Source organism: Crocodylus siamensis, chromosome 6 (genome assembly GCF_052110815.1).
Source record: "Crocodylus siamensis isolate JL-2025a chromosome 6, ASM5211081v1, whole genome shotgun sequence".
Lineage (NCBI taxonomy): Eukaryota > Metazoa > Chordata > Crocodylia > Crocodylidae > Crocodylus > Crocodylus siamensis.
The window spans coordinates 2797466-2807494 of record NC_143400.1 but is presented as its reverse complement, the minus strand read 5'-3'; positions in this window follow the sequence as shown (position 1 = coordinate 2807494).

Below are 10029 nucleotides of genomic sequence, written 5' to 3'. Positions count from 1 at the left end.
CTTTTTCCACGGACTGATTTATTTTAAATTCAAGTCTCTGCCTGTCTTGACATTTTCCTTCGGTTAAAGCAGAGGGAAAGGGACTCAGGCATACAAATAGGGCAGTCATGGAAGTACCTCAAGAATACAGGATAGTTGCATTTAGTGCAACTGTTGCCACCACCATGAACCTTGCATGCCTCTGAGGCTGGGGGAGCAGGGCAAGCTCCTGCAGGTGGTGGCAGTGGTGGAGGCAAGTGGGGAGCTCCCACAGACCGCCATGGCAGTGTTGTTGGCGGGGGGGTGCTGAGCGGTGAAAAACATAGGACATAAAGACGTCTAGTTTCATATCAGTAGAAGACAGAGGACCAGAAAACCTGACTGCCCCCTATAAAGCTGGATGAATGGCCACCCTACGCTGAAACCCTACAAATCTGAAAGAGAGTAATCATCTAGAGGAGGGGTGTTCAGTTCCAGACAATAAAAAAACACCACTTTTTGATAAACCCATCCCTCAGGTTTTAAGATTTTTTTTAATCCTGCACTATTTTGAAAGGAAATGCATTGTTTCGTAATCCATTCCAGATCCAATATAACAAGAGGTTCAAATTCTTGTTGAGATAAGGCCTTGTACGTGTGAAATAGGATTTCAGGGTGTTCTTTTAGCTCCGGTACAGCCAGCCTCATACCAAAAGTGAAACATTTTAAACTGTGAAACTTACCTTTCCCTAAAGCTAAATGTTCAGAGCTTTTAAGGCACCAGAGGCTGGCTTTTAGCTCTGCATTGTACCCAGTTGCCTTGTTAAAGGCCCTGAAAAACAGTCCCAGTACTGAACCTTACCAAGATAAAAATTAATTTTGATCTGTGTGTACATACACTTCCTGTATGAGACAGGTGTAGGCATAGGCTACATGCTTCAATTTGAATTTTAGTTTCCTACCTTTAGAAACTGAAAGTGCCTTATTTACTACAGGGCTGAACCCAGCAGTTATCTCCCATTCAGTCACAAGAAAACAATCTTTCACTGCTGCTCTTTTAAAGCATGAATGTGGCCAGTGCTTACTCCCACCATTTTGTGCTGGCAGTGCTTGTGTTTTCATTGCAAAACTTGCCATATGTGCTGGTTCCCTTAAAACCCCAGCTCCTGGAGTCTTGTGATTATGTGGAACTTAGCTTCCATTAAAAAAAAAAGCATCTAGTCTTCATGGATGCAGAGGAAACTGGGGAAAGGCATCTTATAAGGACTGAAAACCTGTCAAATAGTGTCTAAGACTACAAATACAAAGCAATGACATTGCATATCACTGCATTGAAGGAGAAAGGAAGGAAGAAAGGAGAGCATGGTGAAAGGGACTGCATGCAACCTTCATGGCAAACCCTTGTCATCTAATATACTGAGACTTCAGCTTCTCACATTGACCAAAATTGTCTTGCTATTTTCTTGTGCTCCCTCATTTGCCTGTGTCCTCTAATGCACTCTGTGACATGTTATTATTTGAGGGGGGGTGCTGTATACAGATCACTGGCTCATGGACTATGAGGCTTTCTCAACAGGCAGTTAGTAGTAGGAAGCAGCATTTCACCAGTGATGGCTCCTGTTTTCACTGGTGAAAAGATTACAGTGATTTCTCCCAATGCAGCATTGATATTATGATACACACCCATTATGAATGCAGAACATGCATTAGAATAATAGAAAATCATAAAAAAAATAGGGTTGGAAGGGACCTCAGTAGTGTGTTATTGTGGGTCTTCGGAAAAGGCAGGGAGATTCCTTATTCTCATTAACCCTTTATTGTAACTAACCCCTGAACCCAAAATGGTCCGCCAACCATGTCCTCTGGATGGCAGTAGTTTTAACCTTTACTACTACATCCCCACTATTCTCAGAGAAAAATTTGATACAGACTAGGTTACAAAAGGAACCTAAGCAAAGGAAAAACATCAGTCAATCTATTCTTTTAGACCTCACTACTTCATAGGTCTAATCTCTTCAGTGGAACTGAGGCTCATCCAGACCTAGTGTGGTAAACAGGTGGAATATGACAGAAATGTTCTTGATCCCTATGGAAAACTCCACTAGGAGCACGTCTAGATGTGTACAGACATTTGGATCCCCGGGGACAAGGAGCAGTGGTGAACCTTGTGCTGCCACTTCTTGTCCCCAGGGAACACCTGTGCCACGCATGCTTTGGCGTGCAACAAGTTGCCCCTGGTGGGGTAGGGGAGGCTGGGGCCAGCATTGTACTGGCCCCAGCAGCCTTACCTGGGGTTCTGGTGGCTTCTTGGAGCTGCAGCCATGGCGATATTGCCAGGTGGAGCCTGGCCGGGAGCTGCAGCATGGCTCCAAGTGGCCCAGCTCTGCATTTTAGCAGCACATACTGCCGAAGCATGCACTGCTTTGATTTTTTTTCCACTTTATTTTATACCCCTGGATTGCCCTCTGCCAGCTTAGGAATCTACCCTCTGCCAGTTTAGGAATAACAGTCACAAGCTGGCAGAGGGTAGATTTAGGCTAGATATCAGGAGGTGCTACTTCATGGTAGGATCTGGAACCAACTTCCAAGAGAAGTGGTGCTGGCTCCTACCCTGGGGACTTTAAGAGGAGGCTAGATGAACACCTTGCTGGGGTCATTTGACCCCAGTACTCTTTCCTGCCCTGGCAGGGGGTTGGGCTTGATGATCTGCTCAGGTCCCTTCCGACCCTACTAACTATGAAACTATAAAACTATCCACAGGAAAAAAATGGAGCAGTACGCGCTTGGGCACTGTGCCCTTGAAGCATAGAGTACACCAGACTGTGCAGTATGTGGCACTGCAAACGTGTTTGCAGCACCACATACTGCATGACCATGCTCATCTGGATGTGCCCTAAGTGTCTCTACCCAGTTTGAACAAGGGGTATCTGCCCTAGCCTGGATGGTGCCTTGGACCCCTGGATCAGGGATCTAAACTTCCTGCTGTGAGGAAAGAGTAGGTACATCTCTTGATGCATGTCTTGTATTATATTTCCATCTCTGACAGTTCTGTATCTGTTTGTCTTTCTCACTAAATTTCTGTGGATCGACAAGTTTTGGAATCATATCATACTTGGTAGGGTTGTATGGAGTTGATGACTCATAAGCAATTTAGCTGGGCTCCACCTATGCTCCAATGGTGCTGAATGGTAGATCAAGAGTGCCTTACAGAGATCTTCATTCTTCTGGAGCAAATTCTTCACAGTCCGCACTGCACGTTCTGCTTCTCCATTACTACGGGGGAAATGTGGATTGCTGATGACATGCTGAAAGTCATACTGGACTGCAAACTGCTTAAACACAGCTCTGGAAAACAGTGGGCGATTATCACTTCTGAAAGCTGAAGGTATGCTATGGCATGCATATATATGCTCTGTTGTGGTGCTCTGTAATTGTCCCATCTCCAAGTAACCGGGAATAATAACCGATAACAATGAGTTAAACAGAACCCTTCCAGGTGAACAACTCAGCTCCCAACACCTGCCACGGATGATCTGTAAATCAGTCGTAAGGCATGCTTCACGTGGACTGGTCAGTCTTGAGCATTGTAAACCTTACAACTGGCCACCCAGTTCAGTATGTCATCCCAGATGGAGGGCCATCAAACTGTCTGGCAAGCCCTGGCTTGATACTTTGTAATGCCCTGGTGAGTATCATGAATTTTCTCTAGGATTTCCTGATGTAGCGTTGAAGGTATCAGTACTCTGTTGTGGAACATGACTGAGTCCCTGACAACATGGAGAGATCGAGTGTTGGTACTTTGCCAGTTCACAGTCCTTGAATCTTACTTGAGGCCATCCTTTCAAGCAGTATTTCTTGATCTTTTGGCAAGAGGAATCAGCTTCTTGAGCTTCCTGAATTCTCACTTATAGTGAAGTAGGCATGGGTATCCCATCCACAATAAGGTCCACATAAACAGCAACATCTTGCTTCTGGCAGAGATCTTCTGGAGACAGTGGAGTCTGCAATGGTGTCCTAGAAAGAGCATTAGCTGCTTGTAACTCTCTTCCTGGGATATGTACTATAGGTGAATTTCAGTATTCTGAGGTGAAATCTCTGAATCCTTGATGGAAGTTCATCGAGAGGTTTGTCTCCTAACAGACATAAGTGGCTTGTGATAAGTTTGTAAAGTAAAAGTCAAGCCCACAAAAAAAAGTCCTGAGTTGCTCATATGTCTGTGTAACTGGTAATGCTTCTTTTTCTACTTGTGCATCTCAAGTTTCAGGTGGTGCAAGCGCTCGTGACACAAAAGCAATAGGGGCCTAGTAGCCCGCTTCCTGATGTTGCTGTAACACCCCGCTAAGCCTGTATGATGAAGCATCTGCTGCAATACAAGTTTCTCTTGTTGGATTATATTGGGCTAGCATCAGGGAGGAACTGAGTATAGATTTGATCTTGTTGAAGGCTGATTCCTGTAGTGGTCCCCAGAGCCATATGCTTTTGTCACTTAAGAGGGCTCTTAAAGGTTATTCTTGTTACATTTGCCACAAAACAACCCAAGTATGTGGCCATGCCTAAAAATCTGCATAATTCTGGGACATCTTTGGGTTCCGAGAACCCCTCGATGGCTGCAACTTTTGATGGATCTGGTTGTATTCCACGTGGTGTAATCCAATGTCCTACAAACATGAGCTGTGAACTAGCAAAGTTGTGCTTTTCACAAAGCGTAACTCCAGTTTCTTGGGGTTTTCCGAGTGTTGCATCCATTCTTGCATCATGTTGTGCCTTGGTGGTCCCAAAAGCCAAAATATCATCAGCCTGGCAAAGAACACCTTCCAGGCCATCCAATATCTGTGACATCCGAAACTGGAACAATTCAGGAGCTGATGAGATTCTGAAAGGTAGCTGTTTAAATTGGTAGCATCCAAATGCAGTAATAAAAGTTGTTAGCTTGGATGATTCAACAGCTAAAGGAAGCTGGCAGAAACCTGCCCGAGCATCCAATCCAGTGAAAACTTCGCTCCTATAAGTTGAGCCTAGCTGTGTTCCACATAAGGAAGAATGTGTCTTTCTCTGCACATGTATTGTTCAGCCATGTGAGGTCAACACATATCCATCTTTTGGCACAACCCCCATCCCAGAACACCAAGGAGTGTTTTGTAATTACTCCCATTTCCTCCATGCGTGTTAGCTCTTCTTTAACTTTGTCCATTAGTGGCAAATGTATCCGTCTTGGAGTAGTTAATCCATGTGGGATGGCATGAGCTTTTAGGCGTATCTGATTACCTGACATTTTTCCAACACCAGAAAGGACACATGAGTATTTGGTTGTATAGTACTGCTCCAAGGACTTCTGGTCCACTATTTCATCTGGTCGATGGACAAGGTGCAGTGCCTATGTGGTCAGCAAACCAAGTAAAGCCACAGCAAGATTACCAATCACATAGACTTTCTGGTCTATACATCTTCGCTTCAGTGTCATCTTTGCGTTAAAGGATCCTAGTACTTTACAGGTAGTGTTTCCTGGTCCCCATAGCTGTTTAGTGGGAGTAAGAAGAATCCCATCCCAATGTGGGCTATAGTGAGAATCAGGGATAGCTGAGCCTGCTGCTCTGGTGTTGATTTTAAATGGCATTGGCTGTCCATTGAGCTCAATTTCTGTCATCCAGACTCCTGGATCTGGTGAAGACTCAGTAACTTCATCTAAAAGTACTGTGCAATCTTCTGTTCTATGACTTCGAAGATGTGGAGCGACAAACTGAAGCATAGTGACCTTTCTGTTTGCATCACCAACATATCTCTTCCATAGCAGGGTGCTGAACACAACTGTAACCTGGGGTTTGCCCACACCTGTGGCATCAGCCTCCTTTCCCACTTGTTTGCCACTCCGGGCGCTGGTTACACCACTACCTGTGTTGCTTGTGCCTGTCAGCTCTTTTTGGATTTGGTTGTAGTTTCTTTCCAGTGTGCATTGCATCCCTACGAACTAATGCCTGACAGGACTGAGAACCACTCCTGATTTCTCTCTGCTGCTGTTAAACTAGCTCTGATTGGCGAGCCTGCATGATAGCCTTCTGGAGCATTAAATCGGGGTCCAGCTGTCATCTTTGTGAGAGCTCTACATCATGAAGCCCCGCAACTAAGCGGTCCCTAATAAGCTCCTCCTTAAGCGCCCCATATTGGCAGGATTCAGCCAGCATATACAGAGAGGTGATGAATTTGTCCACAGGCTCTGAAGGCTCCTGTTTACTGAGACTGAATTGAGCTCGTTCATAAATCACATTTCTTTTGCCCAGGAAATGATCCGTTAGTGCTTCCATCACTGTGGCATATTGCTTTTTCTCTGCCTCTGTAAGAGGCAGTGGTGGCAAGATTTCATCCACTTGATCTCCCTTACAGTAGAGTACTCACTTGATAAGCTTCCGACTCTTTGTCCAGACCTGACACTTCCCTGGTGCGATTAAAACGCCTGCTCTATCAAGGCCCCATTCCAGGGGATTGGCAGTCAAACTGTTCTGGTGGTGCAGCTATGAGTGTCTGCGTGGTCTCTGTAGCCAGCCTCAGCACTGCACTGGGCTCTGCCGCAGGTACAGGCATCCCCCCCAGCTCTGCTCTGCACTCAGTTCAGCTGCTGCTGGAGTCTGCCCCACGCTTTGGGCATCACCTGTCCAATTCCCCATTGGTGGCAGGATTCAGCCGTTGCTGACACCATGAGTTACTTTGGATCATAGAAAGAGGGAGGGAGACTCTTTTTCTCATCAAGCCTTTATTGTAACAACCCCTGAACCCAAAATGGTCAACCCAACACTTCCTGTGCATGACATCACTCTTTAGTAAGGGAGCTAACCCTTACTACTACAAGGAGGTCACATCTAGTGCAACCCCCTGCTCAGAGCAGGACCAGCTCCAGCTACATCATCCCAGCCAAGGCTTCGTCTAGCTGAGTCTGCAAAACCTCCAAGGATGGAGAGTCCACCACCTCTCTGGATAAACCGTTCCAGTGCTTTGCTACCCTCCTAGCAAGAAAGATTTTCCTAATATCCAACCTCAACTTCCCTTGCTGCAACCTGACACCATTGCTCCTTGTTCTGTCAAATGCTACTGCAGCACCAGAGTTTGAGGTCCTGCAGCTTTCAGCCCTGTTTTGGTTTGCAAATAGAAGTGTTGTGAAGTTTGGCCAAATAAGCCCTAAAATAACAATGCTGTGCCCAAGGCACAGCAAACAGTCAAATGCATCTTGCTGCACTTAGGTACAATGCGTAACAAAAGCAAGCAAACAAGCAAAGGGATGTTTAAGTTGACTGTCATTTTGTTGAAGGAACAAGACATTTCCTAACTCAGAGATGCAACTCTGGTGTTTTTCTTTAAGCCTAAATTCCTGAGGGCCTGTGGTTGTATCAGGGTCTCCACTTTCATGTAAAAGCCAGAGCACATTTCTAATTCTGATGGTTGAAGAGAAGAGTATCATAACATGTAAGTCCCCATCAGTAACAGGGGCAGGTCTGTCTTGTACGGAATTGTGTTTCCGTGAATCCACTCATTTCCCATGGAAGAAAGTACCAGAGATGGAAATTCCCTATGCCGCAGCTTAAATCAAGAATGGGCCTTCATGTGTTTTCCCCGGCTGAGACCTCTTTCCTGCAGCATTCGCAGGTGGTGTTTTCCCTGCATGTTACATGAACAGAAACGTGCTTTTCCCAAATAGAAAGTGCAGCAGCAGCAGGGTCTTCTGCCAATTTCTGAGCCTCCTGCTGACCATTCAGAGATGCACTTGGATACAAACTGTCAGAGAAGGATGGAAAGCAGGGTGATTTGATCCACAATGACCTTGAGAAAAATGTGTTTTTCTCTGAGGCTGGTCGTTCAGTGAGATTCCAACTTGGCTTTCACATGGATATCTCAGTTATTGCCAATAATGGCAGCACAAGGCCTGGAAGGGAAGGGGTATTGACCCCCCTGCCTTGGGGCTTTAGACAGTGCTTGTCTGCTGGAGACGAGGCTGAGATCTGAGGTGGGGGCAGATTATCAGACATCTGTGCCTGTGAGGCTCTTTGTGCAGTATCACACAAAGATACATCACACTCTTTGTGCTGGCCAGCATCAGAGAGAAGACACTGGGATTGCTGGATCTTGGGTCCTGTATTGTTATTTCCAGGATGTGTGGTCGCAGCAGCAGCACTGTTACTACCTCATTGAACTAAGGCAGTGGTTCTCAACTCTGTTAGACGCTAGGACCCCCTTATTAGACTTGAATCACCCCGTATTAGAGCCCAGGCCAGCTTTCATTCATGCTTGGACTCCAAAAAAATACTAGAACAACTCTTTTCTTTGCAAAGCCAGGGGAGGCACACCTAGGCCAAGGGCTAGTGAGGAACTAGTTAGGGAGCTTCTGGAGGGACTGGGCGTATTCAAGTCAGCCGGTTCAGATGATCTCCGCCCTAGAGTACTATAGGAATTGGCTGAGGTCATTGCAGGACCCCGGCATGGCTTTACAAGCACTCATGGTGCTCTGGTGTGGTGCCAGAGGACTGGAAGAGGGCCAACGTGGTTCCCATCTTCAAAAAGGGGAGGAAGGAGGACCCAGGAAACTAGGCCAGTCAGTCTTACCTTGATCCTAGGCAAGCTGTTCGAGAAAATTATTCTGGCACACATCCAGGAGGGGCCAGCTGGGGATTTCATGTTTAGGGGCAACCAACACGGGTTCATCAGTGGCAGGTCCTGTCAGACCAACCTGGTGGCCTTCTATGATCAGATCACCAAATCATTAGACGCAGGGGTAGCAGTGGACATCATCTTCCTGGACTTCCGGAAGGCTTTCGACACTGTCTCTCACCCCGTTCTGATTAAGGAACTGGGGGCTGTGGTGTCGACCCCCACACAGTCAGATGTGTCGCCAACTGGCTGCAGGGCTGCACCCAGAGAATGGTGGTGGATGGGTCATTTTCAACCTGGCAGTGGGGCCCCCAGGGCTCGGTCCTCGGGCCCGCACTGTTCAACATCTTCATCAGCGACTTGGACGAGGGGGTAAAAAGCACCTGTGCAAATTTGCCGATGACGCTAAGATGTGGGGAGATGTGGGCACGCTAGAAGGGAGCAATAGGCTACAATCAGACCTAGATGGGTTACAGGGGTGGGCGGATGAGAATAGGATGGGATTCAACACTGACACGTGTGAAGTGATGCACCTGGGGAGGAACAACCGGCACCATACCTACAGGCTGGGGAACTCCCTTCTTGTCAGCACAGAGGTGGAAAAGGATCTTGGAGTCATCATTGACTCCAAGATGAACATGGGCCGGCAGTGTGGCGAAGCAGTCAGGAAGGCCGACCGCACCTTGTCCTGCATCCACAGATGCATCTCGAGCAGGTCCAAGGAGGTGATCCCCCCCCTCTATGCGGCACTGGTCAGGCCGCAGCTGGAGTACTGCATCCAGGTCTGGGTGCTGCACTTCAAGAGGGATGTCGACAGCATGGAGAGGGTCCAGAGGAGGCCACTCGCATGGTCAGGGGACAGCAGGGCAAGCCCTACGAGGGGAGGTGACGGGACCTGAACCTGTTCAGCCTCCACAAGACAAGGCTGAGGGGGATCTAGTGGCCTGTTACAAACTAGTCAGGGGGGACCAGCAGGCGTTGGGGGAGTCACTGTTCCCCCGAGCACAACCAGGAGTGACTAGGAATAACGGTCACAAGCTGGCAGAGGATAGATTTAGGCTGGATATCAGGAGGTGCGACTTCACGGTCAGGGCGGCCAGGAGCTGGAACCAACTTCCAAGAGAAGTGGTGCAGGCTCCTACCCTGGGGGGCTTTAAGAGGAGGCTGGATGAACACCTTGCTGGGGTCATTTGACCCCAGTACTCTTTCCTGCCATGGTGAGGGGTCGGACTAGATGATCTACTCAGGTCCCTTCCGACCCTAGAAACTATGAAACTATGAAAGAACTCAGATCACGACAGGTCAGACATGGCTTAGACACTATTGATTCCTCTTTGAAATCATCCTTGAGTTTCCTTTGTGAACTATATGCAAGCATTGGCACACTTAACAGTGCTAATATTATGTGGCACTTGTACGAGGATCTCAGGGCACCCTGGC